We start from the raw sequence: 11798 nt of genomic DNA, 5'->3' as shown, positions 1-11798 counted from the left end.
TCCATTGTTAGAACAAAACAAAATTGTTGAATATTTATAAAAACTATATGTTGTACATTTTAAAAACGCCCGTAAAACATCTAATTGCAATTGAAAAAAAAACTTCCTGAATACATTTTTTTATTGCTTCTTTCACGTGGTTTTCATTTAGCGTGTGCTGGTGCTAAACATTGACAGTTTGATTTTGTTTATGTTTGTGTTCCAAATGAAGATTTTGTTAAAATTAAGTTGGGATTAAACTATAGTGGTTGAAACTTAAAGCTAGTTTAAAACAAGTTAAAAAGTGGTTAAAGGTTGCGCTCGTTGTAAAAGATGCACACAAGTCGATCGCGGTTGTTTCGGCGCTCGAGTCGATCGTGGTCCCCGTGGTCTCTCTTTGAACTCGATCGAAACGGTTGTGCGTAATGTAAACATCCTTGTGCGGAAGTGGTGATGCAAAACCATGTAACGTATGGAGATCTGTCTTGTATAGGGTATCGGCAGGTATTCCCGGCATACCCCTTTAAATCCGCAATTGCATCTCGGAATACTATCCGTAACTCTACTATGAACGCTTGAACAGTTCCGAAACTAAAACTCATTCGTCCTTTTCTATGTTGCAGAAAATCGTCCAAAGCTCCCTTTTACGGAGTCTCCACCGGATGCATTACCATTTATGTGTGTCCCTGCACTAATACGGAAGGATCATTTTTGCAACGGTAAGAGTTACGGTCGTTAGGGCTACGATTTTTGTGTTCACAACATCCATATTTCAGATGCTGAACTAAGTCGGCTAAACTCAAATCGTTTTCATACCGAGTCCTGTTATATGTGCTTCGGACCGAGTGCAATGCCATCCGATATGTGTCAAAATTATTCAAGAATAAAACCAACAGTGATGTAAGTAGTTCGTAACGTTTGTCTAGTTCCAATATAGTAATGCTTTTCAAATTTCCAAACCAGGCTTTCGCGCGGTGTATGTCTTCATTTAACATACAACAGGGAAAAATGTGCCCGTGGTATCCAAGCAATGAGCTACAGGTATAGGATTGTGATAAGCCTGTTCCAAACAAAATCACCACCATTTTTAGACGACTAACCGTAACATCCATCGGAAATCCATTTCTGAATGAGTCGGCGGAAATCAGAAATTTATCAGTTTGATTTAAATCATATCAATTTTGTTTCAGTTGTGATTCAGTTTTTATTAAAGTTTTTTTTTCATCAGGCTTTACTAACTATAACAAAATTGAATCAAAATAATCTTAAAAAGCTCTAAATAGTTTTCTATGTAAAAGTTTATATTTAAAAAACATCCAACATCCAATCGTCGACAAACAAAATGGCAAAAAGTAAAAGAAATAGATAATGCTCCCAGTAGTAAAAACAAGAAATAAAATCCGGAAAACTAACCATAAATAGATAAATTAAAAATATTCAAACCATTTCTTGTCAAACAATTTCATATCCAGTTAAAATAAAAACGGATTTAACTTCAACAAACAGGGTTTTTTTTTTACATTTTATAAAAGTATAAAAGTGAGACAAAACCACAATCAAAATAAGATCGAAAATTATATAAATGTATGTTTTTTTTATTAAATTAAAAGTATTGTTGTATATGGACAGACTCGTGATATTCATACAGCTATCGTCTTAGAAAATGTTTGACTTGATATAAATAACATACTTGATATTATTTCGTAGAATTGAATACCACATGTCTGTACCTAGTTCAAAATTGAAATCAAATTTGTAATGAAAGGCAATAATGTATTCTGGTACTTAGTATTTAAAGTGGATAAAATGAAAAATAAAAAAAAATTCATTTTGACATTAGTTATAATCTCGGTTATAATAAATTGAAATAAAATAGAAATTATATTAAAATGAAATATAATCAAACAGTGTAGGAATTTCAAGCCAATCAATAAATTTTAAATTGAGTCAAATAAGAAATCTAAGCAAAATGAATAAAATCCAAAATTGAGTTTAAATTATAATTGCATAAATTGAATTCAAGCTTTAGAACTATAAAAAGGTATCATAATATTTTGTATCTCACAAAAAATGTGTATGTATTTCAATAGAATTTTATTGAATAAAAACAAACAAAATTTCATTGTTATAGCCTATTAAGGTGACACGGGAAGCACTAACAATCATCAAATCGTCATCATTTTCATCATTGGATGCTTAACTTTTTTTCTACAACAAATATGATTTTGAAAAAAACAGAAGGGTTATGTACAAGACACAACCGCCCAACGTAAACTACGTAAGGCAGTTTTGTTCATTGAGGATTGTAGTGCCATCATGCATGAATATTTTTAGAAAATTCATTTGATTACTTATGTCACTGGTTTCGAACAAAACTAGCGTATCTTAAGATATGAAAATTGTTGGATACGACAATTGTTTAAAAAAAATTACTATGAAAACCCAAATTTAGTCCTCAGAGGTAATGATGCCTTTCTTGGATCCGAATTGCCTACATTTGGGTTTTGAAGCATTTGATGAAATATTTCAATAGAAGAAGCCCTAGGGAAGCATTCTCTTTTCCGTTTGCAACATTTATTATTCAGAAACATTCCAATCATAGTCATATCTTGTTTTTCGTGCATCACTAGAAATCATTAAATGTCAATCATGTACTAAAACCCAATTAATTTGGTTGTGGTGCGCGCGAGTAGTAAACGTTGCGGACGGGCAAAGATAGTGTGTGTGTTATTACATTCTAATAGAAATACTAGAATAAGAGATCGGCGAAGACGCCATCTTGTTTCCAATCGAACCGTCAAAAGCGGTTCCATTTCGACTTGTTTACTTTTTGCACCCATAAGAAGCAAGCAAAAAGTTCAAGTGCTACCAGTATCATTTTCACGATTTCATGCATTTTCATACGTTGCCATTTCGACAGTTTTTCACTCCGCCGGTCTCTGGTTATAGGGTTGCTACATTCTAACTCCTACTGTCTGGCAGTGTCACCAGTGTTGGTAAAATCTCAAAATCTCAAATCTCATCGGCGATTCAAACCATGCGTGAGTCTAATCCCATCACAATTATGGCCGAGAGATTTGCTCATGATTTGAATCGCAATTTGCATCATTGCATGATATTTAGGTGTTCGTCATTGTTGAATGCATTGAATTAACTATTTTTCGTCTAAAACAATGGCTAATAATAATATATAAACAAAACATACGTCTCGATTGCGTTTTGACGCTTTTTAGAACGAAATCATTTTACGGTGAGTGAGCGAAGCGATGCGATTCTGGCCGAGAAACTCAAGCGCGATGCTTCCCCTACAGAATCGCAGGCGAGTTAGCTCGTGCATGAAACCTCGATGATTCAAATTCGAGTATGATTCTACCAACACTGAGTGTCATTATGGGTAAAATATTCGTGCAAACATTTTATAAATATCATTGCAAGACTTTTGAATCAGGGAGCAAGAAAGTGATAGCTCTATTGTATCTCATATAGCCCGTTTCAAGAACGTATGCGTTCCGAAGCTTTTGTCGTGTACCGCATTATTGCACCCACGTATTATAAAAATATCTTAAGTGCATTCACACTTCCTGAATCAAAGTTAAATCCTTCTGAGGAGTTTATTTTTTATTTTTTTTTCCATTTTAATATTTATTTTTTACTAGCAGACCAGTCGAACTTTGCTTCGCCTAAAATTGATTTATTCTCTGATTAATTCTCGAGTTATGCAGAAATGTTTGGTTCATTTGTATGGGAGCCCCCCTTTCCAGAAGGGGGGGGGCGTTGCAATCCACCACAAAAACATATCTTCTCTTCAAAAACCTCCACACGCCAAATTTGTTTCCATTTGCTTGATCTCGAGTTATGATGAAATTGGTGTTTCATTTGTATAGGAGCCAGGTTTCAAAGAGGAGAGGGGTCCCTAACCATCTTAAAAACCTTCCCTGGCCCCAAAAACCTCTGCATTCAAATTTTCATGCTGCTCGATTCAGTAGAAGAAGAAGATTACCTCCTCCCCCTTGACTATGCGGAGACCATAATTTTTAATAAATATATGTAACGGCCTTATTAGTTTTCAGTTTGCAAAAAAATGCATTTTCCAAAGTCGTTTTTTAATATAAATTGATTGCACTACTAGCAAGGGCATTGGAATTGATAACAATTGATCGTCTCATGCCTGCACAAACATGCCCCTATCTGGATCACTTTTTATACACCATGCACTACATTACGCATTTTTGTTACATTTCTTTCGACCGCGGTCACTGGTCCGGCTCCATTGTTCTACTTTTTGTGCGAAACACCGCACAAAAAGGAGAGTCCAAAAGCCAAACCGCACTGAACGGCGACGGCCGAAACGAAACTCTTGCGGACAAGAAAAGAGGGTGCTGCCAAAATGATCCGATACCCTATTTTAACATTCATAACCAAAAGTTTCAATATAATTGACACATTGGTAGAGAATTTCCGAATCGCCTGCTCTATAAATCTCAAAAATCCATCGGGAGATCAAGGCGCTATTAAAGTTCAAAATCTTACATGATTTCGTGACGGTCTCGCATTTGGAAATTTTAATTTGTCACCCTGTATCCGAGTCTTCCCCTTAGACGTAGTTTACGTCAAAAGTATCACCGGCGCGTGCTTACTCGCAATCTACATGCTGATACATTTACAGTTACATCAAACAACTGAAAACCGAAATACGCCGCTCCAAAAGTTGCGAGGTGATAATGCTAGAAAGAGACGAAAGATAGGAGAAATAACATGGTGTTTAGTGCCTCCCCAAGTCACCTTAAGACTACGAGGTTTATGACTTGATAAAAAGTGTCTTGATATGAAGCGCTATATGCTTTATTGTAACGAAAACTTAGATCTGTGAAGTTTGACATTAAGATACTATTTATCAAGCGATAAAACTTGTAGTCTAAATAGGCTATACAGTAGCCGTTCGATAACTGCAAAATGTTTAGTTTTCAGTTAATGAATGCCGTTCGATAACTGCAACGCATTCTAGACGTCAAATGGTTGTCAATCGACGTCAGATGCAATAAAAGTGCATCAAAATGTGCAGCGAAATGCAGCTGTCATTGAGTTTGACATTAGTTTGAAGCTTAGCGGTCCGATAACTGCAAAACTGTTGCAACTATCGAATTGCAGTTAAAAAGCATTGCAGTGAAACGACTTGCAGTTATCGAACGTCTACTGTATTTGTTTTGCAATATTTTAATATAGTTTATTTTTGGTACCGTAATCCGGGGTATCATTGATCAATTTTTTCAATGTTTTGTAAATATTTCCTCCGTAAATTAAATGATTGCTTTTTTCATATTTTTAAAACGAGTACTGCTACGTGTAGAACGTTTGAGGCTATTGTTCTTGATTATTTGATAATTATAAAATTGTTTTAAAAATCTGTTTTGTCTAGTTTTTTGAATTTCCAATTTGGGGTAACTTTGATCATCAATCATTTCACTTTGTTACGTCTATAAAGCAAGCGTTTGTAAACGCCTTAAGGTAGGCAATTACTTTTGAAATCCTTATACTGAGGCGAAGCGTATTGATTGTTTCGAGTAAGGCATCATGACCGCTAGGTGAATTATCTGGTTTTTCAACAATAAAAATCAAAATTTTGAAACAAAAATTATGGATAAACAAAGAAAATAAGATTACTTATCACCCAATTGTAGGTACGATCTCAATTTTTTGTTATTATGCTTGTTTTGAGTGCTTTTTTGGCAGCTTACTGTGAGTTAACAAAATGATGTTGATTTTATTTTCAAACTATGGCAAAAATTAAATGCAAATTCTAGTGGAGATTATATTATTCGGTAGCAAATTTAGTCAAGATTAAAATACCTAACTCATAATAAGTAATCGTAATAACAGAAAGTAATACTTTATTCATCTTTTGAAAATGGTTCAACTGATCAATGTTACCCCGCTGATCAATGTTCCTCCGGATTACGGTACTATTGTATATCTATGGTAATACAATAAAAAAATTGAGAAAAACTTTACAAAAACACTATTATTTATTGTCTCCTCCATAAAAATCATCTCGTAGAAGAACTGTGAAATCAATTGTTTTGCTCTAAATTTAGTATGGAAAATTTTCAAATTTTTTATTGTAAAGATACATAACAACCCCCATTTTCTTTTGTAAAAGTCCCATTTACCATTGATTTAATCGTGCAAAACCATGAATTCTAATGTAATTCTATGATCAAAATTACATAACATTCAATAGTACCACTAATGTTTTATATAGTATTGTAGCAATAAAATTAATTATATTTTTATGATATTTTTTATCCGGGTAGCGTATACTACACTGATGTAAGCTGCATACATGGAACAAGAACGTCAAGTTGCATATTATGTATTTCATTTCATTTATTTATTCAAAACATGTAGGGTGAGTTGCCTCTTTTAAATTACTACAGTAGTAAAGACTGCCGGGGTTCAAATAATAAATAAACAATCAAACTAAAACTATTAAAAATTTACAAAACGAATACCTAATTCCTCGTATTCTACCACACTATACATTCATTTCGCGGTATATAAGAGTCTTCTCCATTCGGCTCGGTCCATGGCTACACGTCGCCAACCACGCAGTCTACGGTGGGTCTACAAGTCATCTCCCACCTGATCCAGTGGCGTAGGGAACATTTTTTTTCTTCTCAAATTTTTTTTTTCTAAAAGTTTCGTCTCTTGGGGGGGTTTTATGTCCAAACGCCCCCCCCCCCTGGCTACGCCACTGACCTGATCGATCCACCTTGCCCGCTGCGCACTTCGCCTTCTTGTGCCCGTCGGATCGTTGTCGAGAACCATTTTCACCGGGTTACTGTCCGACATTCTGCCCACCGCAGTCGTTCGATTTTCGCGGTGTGAACGATGGATGGTTCTCCCAGCAGCTGATGCAACTCGTGGTTCATTCGCCTCCTCCACGTACCGTCCGCCATCTGTACTCCACCATAGATGGTACGCAACACTTTCCTTTCGAAAACTCCAAGTGCGCGTTGGTCCTCCACGAGCATCGTCCAGGTCTCGTGTCCGTAGAGAACTACCGGTAATGAGCGTTTTGTAGATTATCAGCTTGGTACGGCGGTGGAGTCCAGAGTATGTACGATTTCCTGCCACTATGCGTCTCCAAATTTCTCTGCTGGTATCATTTTCGGCAGTCACCAGTGAGCCCAAGTACACGAATTCTTCTACCACCTCGATTTCGTCACCACCGATGCAAACTCGCGGTGGGTGGCTCACATTGTCTTCTCTTGAACCTCTTCCTATCATGTACTTCGTCTTCGACGTGTTGATGACTAGTCCGATCCGCTTGGCTTCCCTCTTCAGTCTGATGTAGGCTTCCTCCATCTTCTCAAAGTTACGTGCCATAATATCTATGTCGTCGGCGAAGCCAAGTAGCTGGACGGACTTATTGAAAATTGTACCACTCGTGTTAATCCCTGCTCTTCGTATTACCCCTTCCAAAGCGATGTTGAATAGCAGACACGAAAGACCATCACCTTGCCGTAACCCTCTGCGGGTTTCAAAGGGACTCGAGAATGCCCCTGAAACTCGAACTACGCACATCACCCGATCCATCGTCGCCTTGATAAACCGTGTCAGTTTATCCGGAAAACCGTGTTCGTGCATTAGCTGCCATAGCTGGTCCCGATCGATTGTATCATATGCGGCTTTGAAGTCGATGAATAGATGATGTGTGGGCACGTTGTATTCGCGGCATTTCTGCAGTACTTGGCGAATGGCGAACACCTGGTCCGTGGTGGAGCATTCGCCCATAAAACCCGCCTGGTACTGCCCCACGAACTCCCTTTGCAGTTGGTGCTAGTCGACGGCATAACATTCGGAGAGTACCTTGTAGGCGGCATTCAGCAATGTGATTGCGCGGTAGTTGCTACAATTCAACTTATCGTCCTTTTTGAAGATGGGACACACGACACCTTCCTGCGGCAAAACTTCCTCCTCCCAAATCTTGGTAATGACCCAGTGCAGCGCTCTAGCCAGTGCCTCACCACCGTGTTTAAATAGCTCTCCTGGTAGTTGGTCAACCCCAGGGGCTTTGTTGTTCTTCAGCCGGACAATCTCCTCTTGGCCTTCAAGCAATGTTCGTCGGTGAAATTTTTCGCCACCCTGAATACAAAGCTAAGCGTTCTGGCCGTTTTATCGACGACAAAGGATATGTGCTGCACCATATTATGTCGAAAATATGGAAAAAAAACGAGCAGTGGGTAATGTCTGTGACATAACCGCTAAGTGGACGTAGAACTTGACTTGACCATGCCTTTAAGATACATAATATGTCCAAATTTCTCACATCAACTATTTTGGATAAATAATCGGCGTTGCATACCATTCCTTGGCAAAATCTTCTCATCAAACCGACACAGAAACCAAATCTACCTCGAACAAGAAGCATCAAAAATCATTCAGGAAGTATCTGTCCGGTCACGGAATATTAGCCTCGACATTGGCAACCTTCCCACTGAAGGACTGCCTGAAATAAGCCACAAGTTGGCCCAGCAGGGGATGTAGGGCCTCCTAATCCGTGCGATAGCGACTGAAGGAGAACATTATTTTAACTCTTAGAGCCTTGAAAAGGCTGTTTGCTTCAGCTAAGTCCAAAAAGTAAGAAACGATCTTTCAAATAACCGCGAATTTCTAGTGATGGTATAAAAAAGGCTGAATGCTCTGCGAGCGAATGCACTTTTCTTTTATACCTTATTTTGAATCTTCTCTGCTTCCCAATTGGTGGGCCAATCAGCCAATGTCTTGTATCCCACTTCTTTGTCAGCCAAAGCGTATCATCATCAACGCGTTCGAGAAGGGCTTCTTCTTTTTACGCTTGTTGCTCGCTGCTGGCGTCTATTTCCTAACGGGACTTTTCGCTTGATGCAGGCCAATAAGCCGGGCAAGCGAGCTTAGAATTGCAGTTCAGGTGAAAAGAACGTTTTCTTTCTGAGACAACATTGTTAGTAGTAGATGGAAGGAAACACCCGGACATGGGATTTCGGGTGATAAGATTTAGAATTGGTAACATGGGACGATCATTCAGTCACGTTCGCTTTGTGTGCGGTCAGTATCAAACAATGTTTATCTTGATATTTCTTGATCAATGCCAAAAATCCAACATTTGATGAAAAATCGATTGACAGTTTATTAATGTTTGAGCTGTTATCAGTGTGTTTTTAATCCAAATATCCAAATATTATGTGAGAGATTTGGACATCTTATGTTTTATTAGGTATGGTCAAGCGAAGTCCTTCGTCCACTTCGCGGTTAAATCAGAAAAATTATCCACTGTTAGTTTTGACGCTATTTATGAAAATCACGCATAAAATTTTATCACTAGAATATTTGAATTTCTATCCCGGAGGGTATTGAAAGCTTTGATATTGATCTCTATTATTGGCTCTCTGAAGAACCGTTTGTTTTTTGGACATACATGCTGCATCATGTGGCTTTTCTTCAGCCTGTCTCGGCTCATCACCGATGCCGGCCGGTCTCGGCTCGACTCTGCTGCTGCTGCCGGTAACTGCTCACTGCTCAGCATTGCTGCTTTGTCGGGTCTGTAGGGTGGACTGCTGCTGTAGTGGCTAGGCTTCGGCTGATGATGGTGTCGATGGTGTCAAGCCGAATAAGCGGTCGGTGCAGACTTCATTCCCTGCTAAGAGGTATGAGTGCTGTTCAATCGCCGACGCGGTTGCTTCGCTTGTCCCGGTCAGAGTGAAAGGAAAAAATCGCGTTGCGCTATTTTATTGCTTCTCGGCAGACCCAGCGGCTGCTCATTCGCTGGTGTCTGCACCAATGAGAACGTTATAATAGAATGATGCAAGAATTATGCGGTACCCATATTTATAGGTTCCCTTGACCTCAATGTTTTTCATTGAAAACAGTTTCATGCCTATTGAAACAAGTTTTTCGGGTCTTATCAAGCATGGACATGAAAGGCATACTTGAAATCTGTCGATTGAGAGGCTTACCGCAGAAATTCGTCCATTGAGACGAACGCTATTAACGTTTAAAATCTTTCAACACAGCGTAACGCGGTCGATTTGAATATTTTGGAATGACACCCGGTATAGTAAAGAGAGACGTAAGTCCTACGTCAAAATATGGTTGGACGGCCTCATTTGCCCTCTCTTTAAGAAAGGGCACAGACTGGAGTGCGCCAATTACCGAGGAATAACTCTCCTTAATTCGACATACAAAATAATGTCCCGTATTGTGTTCAACAGATTGAGACCGCTTGAAGAAACCTTCGTCGGCGAATAACAAGCAGGTTTTCGTGAGGGCCGATCAACGACGGATCAAATGTATACCCTGAGACAAATCCTTGATAAATTCCGGGAGTACAAGTTGCAGACACATCAACTGTTTATTGATTTCAAGGTGGTGTACGATTCAGTGAAACGGAATGAATTACGGCAAATTATGCTAGAACATGGTTTTCCGGCGAAACTGATACGGCTGATTCGTATAACGTTGGACGGATCGAAATCAAGTGTAAGGGTTGCGGATGAAATATCGACATCATTTGTTACCTTAGATGGATTAAAACAGAATGATGCACTCCTGGATCTACTGTTCAATATAGCGCTCGAGGGAGCGATTAGGAGAGCTGGTGTGCAAAGAAGCGGTACCATTATCACAAGATCGCATATGCTCCCAGGATTTGCGTACGATATCGATATCATCGGGATTGATCGCCGTGCCGTGAAAGAGGTTTTTGCGCCTTTTAAGAGGGAGACAGCGAGGATTGGACTCCCGATCAATACCAGCAAAACGAAGTACATGGTCGCTGGCAATCAACGTAGGTTCGTTAGTGGTGGTGGCAGTGAAATGGTGCTGGATGGTGAAAAATTTGAAGTGGTAGAAGAATTTGTGTACCTTGGAACATTAGTGACGTGCGATAATGATGTTACCCGCGAAGTGAAAAGGTGTATTGCAGCTGTGAATATGGCTTATTACGGACTCCGTAACCAGCGTAAGTCCTGTCGTCTGCAAACGAAAACAAAATTCGCGCTGTATACTATTCTAATTCTTCCGGTGGCTTTAAACGGCCATGAAACATGGACGTTACAGGAGGCTGATCGGAGAGCTTTCGGAATGTTTGAACGTAAGATGCTGTGGAAAATACATATTTTATATGATATTTTAGTCAACCGTTAAGGCCTGTAATGGCTAGTTCAATTGATGATTGCAGTCAGATAAACTATAAATGGACTCACTTGGATATCATGCCTATTTTTGGTATTGAAAATTTGGTATTGAAATGATCTGAGATCCAGGACATTTTGAAGAGATGTAATACAGTCGGTATTGTGATGTGGAACAGAAGTTTTGGAAAATACGAAAGGACTATCAGAGTAACCGTGAATTTGTTTCCAACGATTCGATATAAAGTCTTAGAACATCAGCTCATTGAAGGACCACTGTAGCTTGTGAAAGAATCAAATAATACTGCTGGGATGTTAAGTGATGGACGGATATATCATTTAGGACCATAGTCATCATATTGAAATGGAAGGGATTCGTCTACAAGGTCAGATATTTTTTTTTTTCTTTATTAAGGAGACTCGAGTCAGATAAGTTTTTGGAATTAAAACAATGATATGGAAATGCTAATATCATCTTCCAAACTCAGACGTACATGTTCATGATAGAATTAGAGGCGAAAGTATAGAATTGATAGTTCCGTTAGGATACGGCAGGCATGAAGAATGTTTTTATAGAAGTCGATTTGAAAGCGAGCGGAGGGCAATATTTGTGATGGCACATATTGCACGACCTTCCTTCTGCCAATC

General features: G+C 38.7%; 1 long non-coding RNA gene across 1 annotated transcript; it reads left to right on the top strand.

Moving 5' to 3' along the window:
- The first annotated feature begins 225 nt into the window (after positions 1-225).
- On the top strand, positions 226-815 carry LOC134203935 (uncharacterized). Its single transcript, XR_009977737.1, has 3 exons — positions 226-535; positions 603-698; positions 756-815. It is a non-coding gene; the product is annotated as an uncharacterized LOC134203935 (long non-coding RNA).
- The last annotated feature ends 10983 nt before the right edge of the window (positions 816-11798 follow it).

The sequence above is a fragment of the Armigeres subalbatus genome, unplaced genomic scaffold, assembly GCF_024139115.2.
Source record: "Armigeres subalbatus isolate Guangzhou_Male unplaced genomic scaffold, GZ_Asu_2 Contig297, whole genome shotgun sequence".
In the NCBI taxonomy this organism is placed as follows: Eukaryota; Metazoa; Arthropoda; class Insecta; order Diptera; family Culicidae; genus Armigeres; species Armigeres subalbatus.
This window is presented reverse-complemented; position numbering and strand designations above follow the sequence as displayed.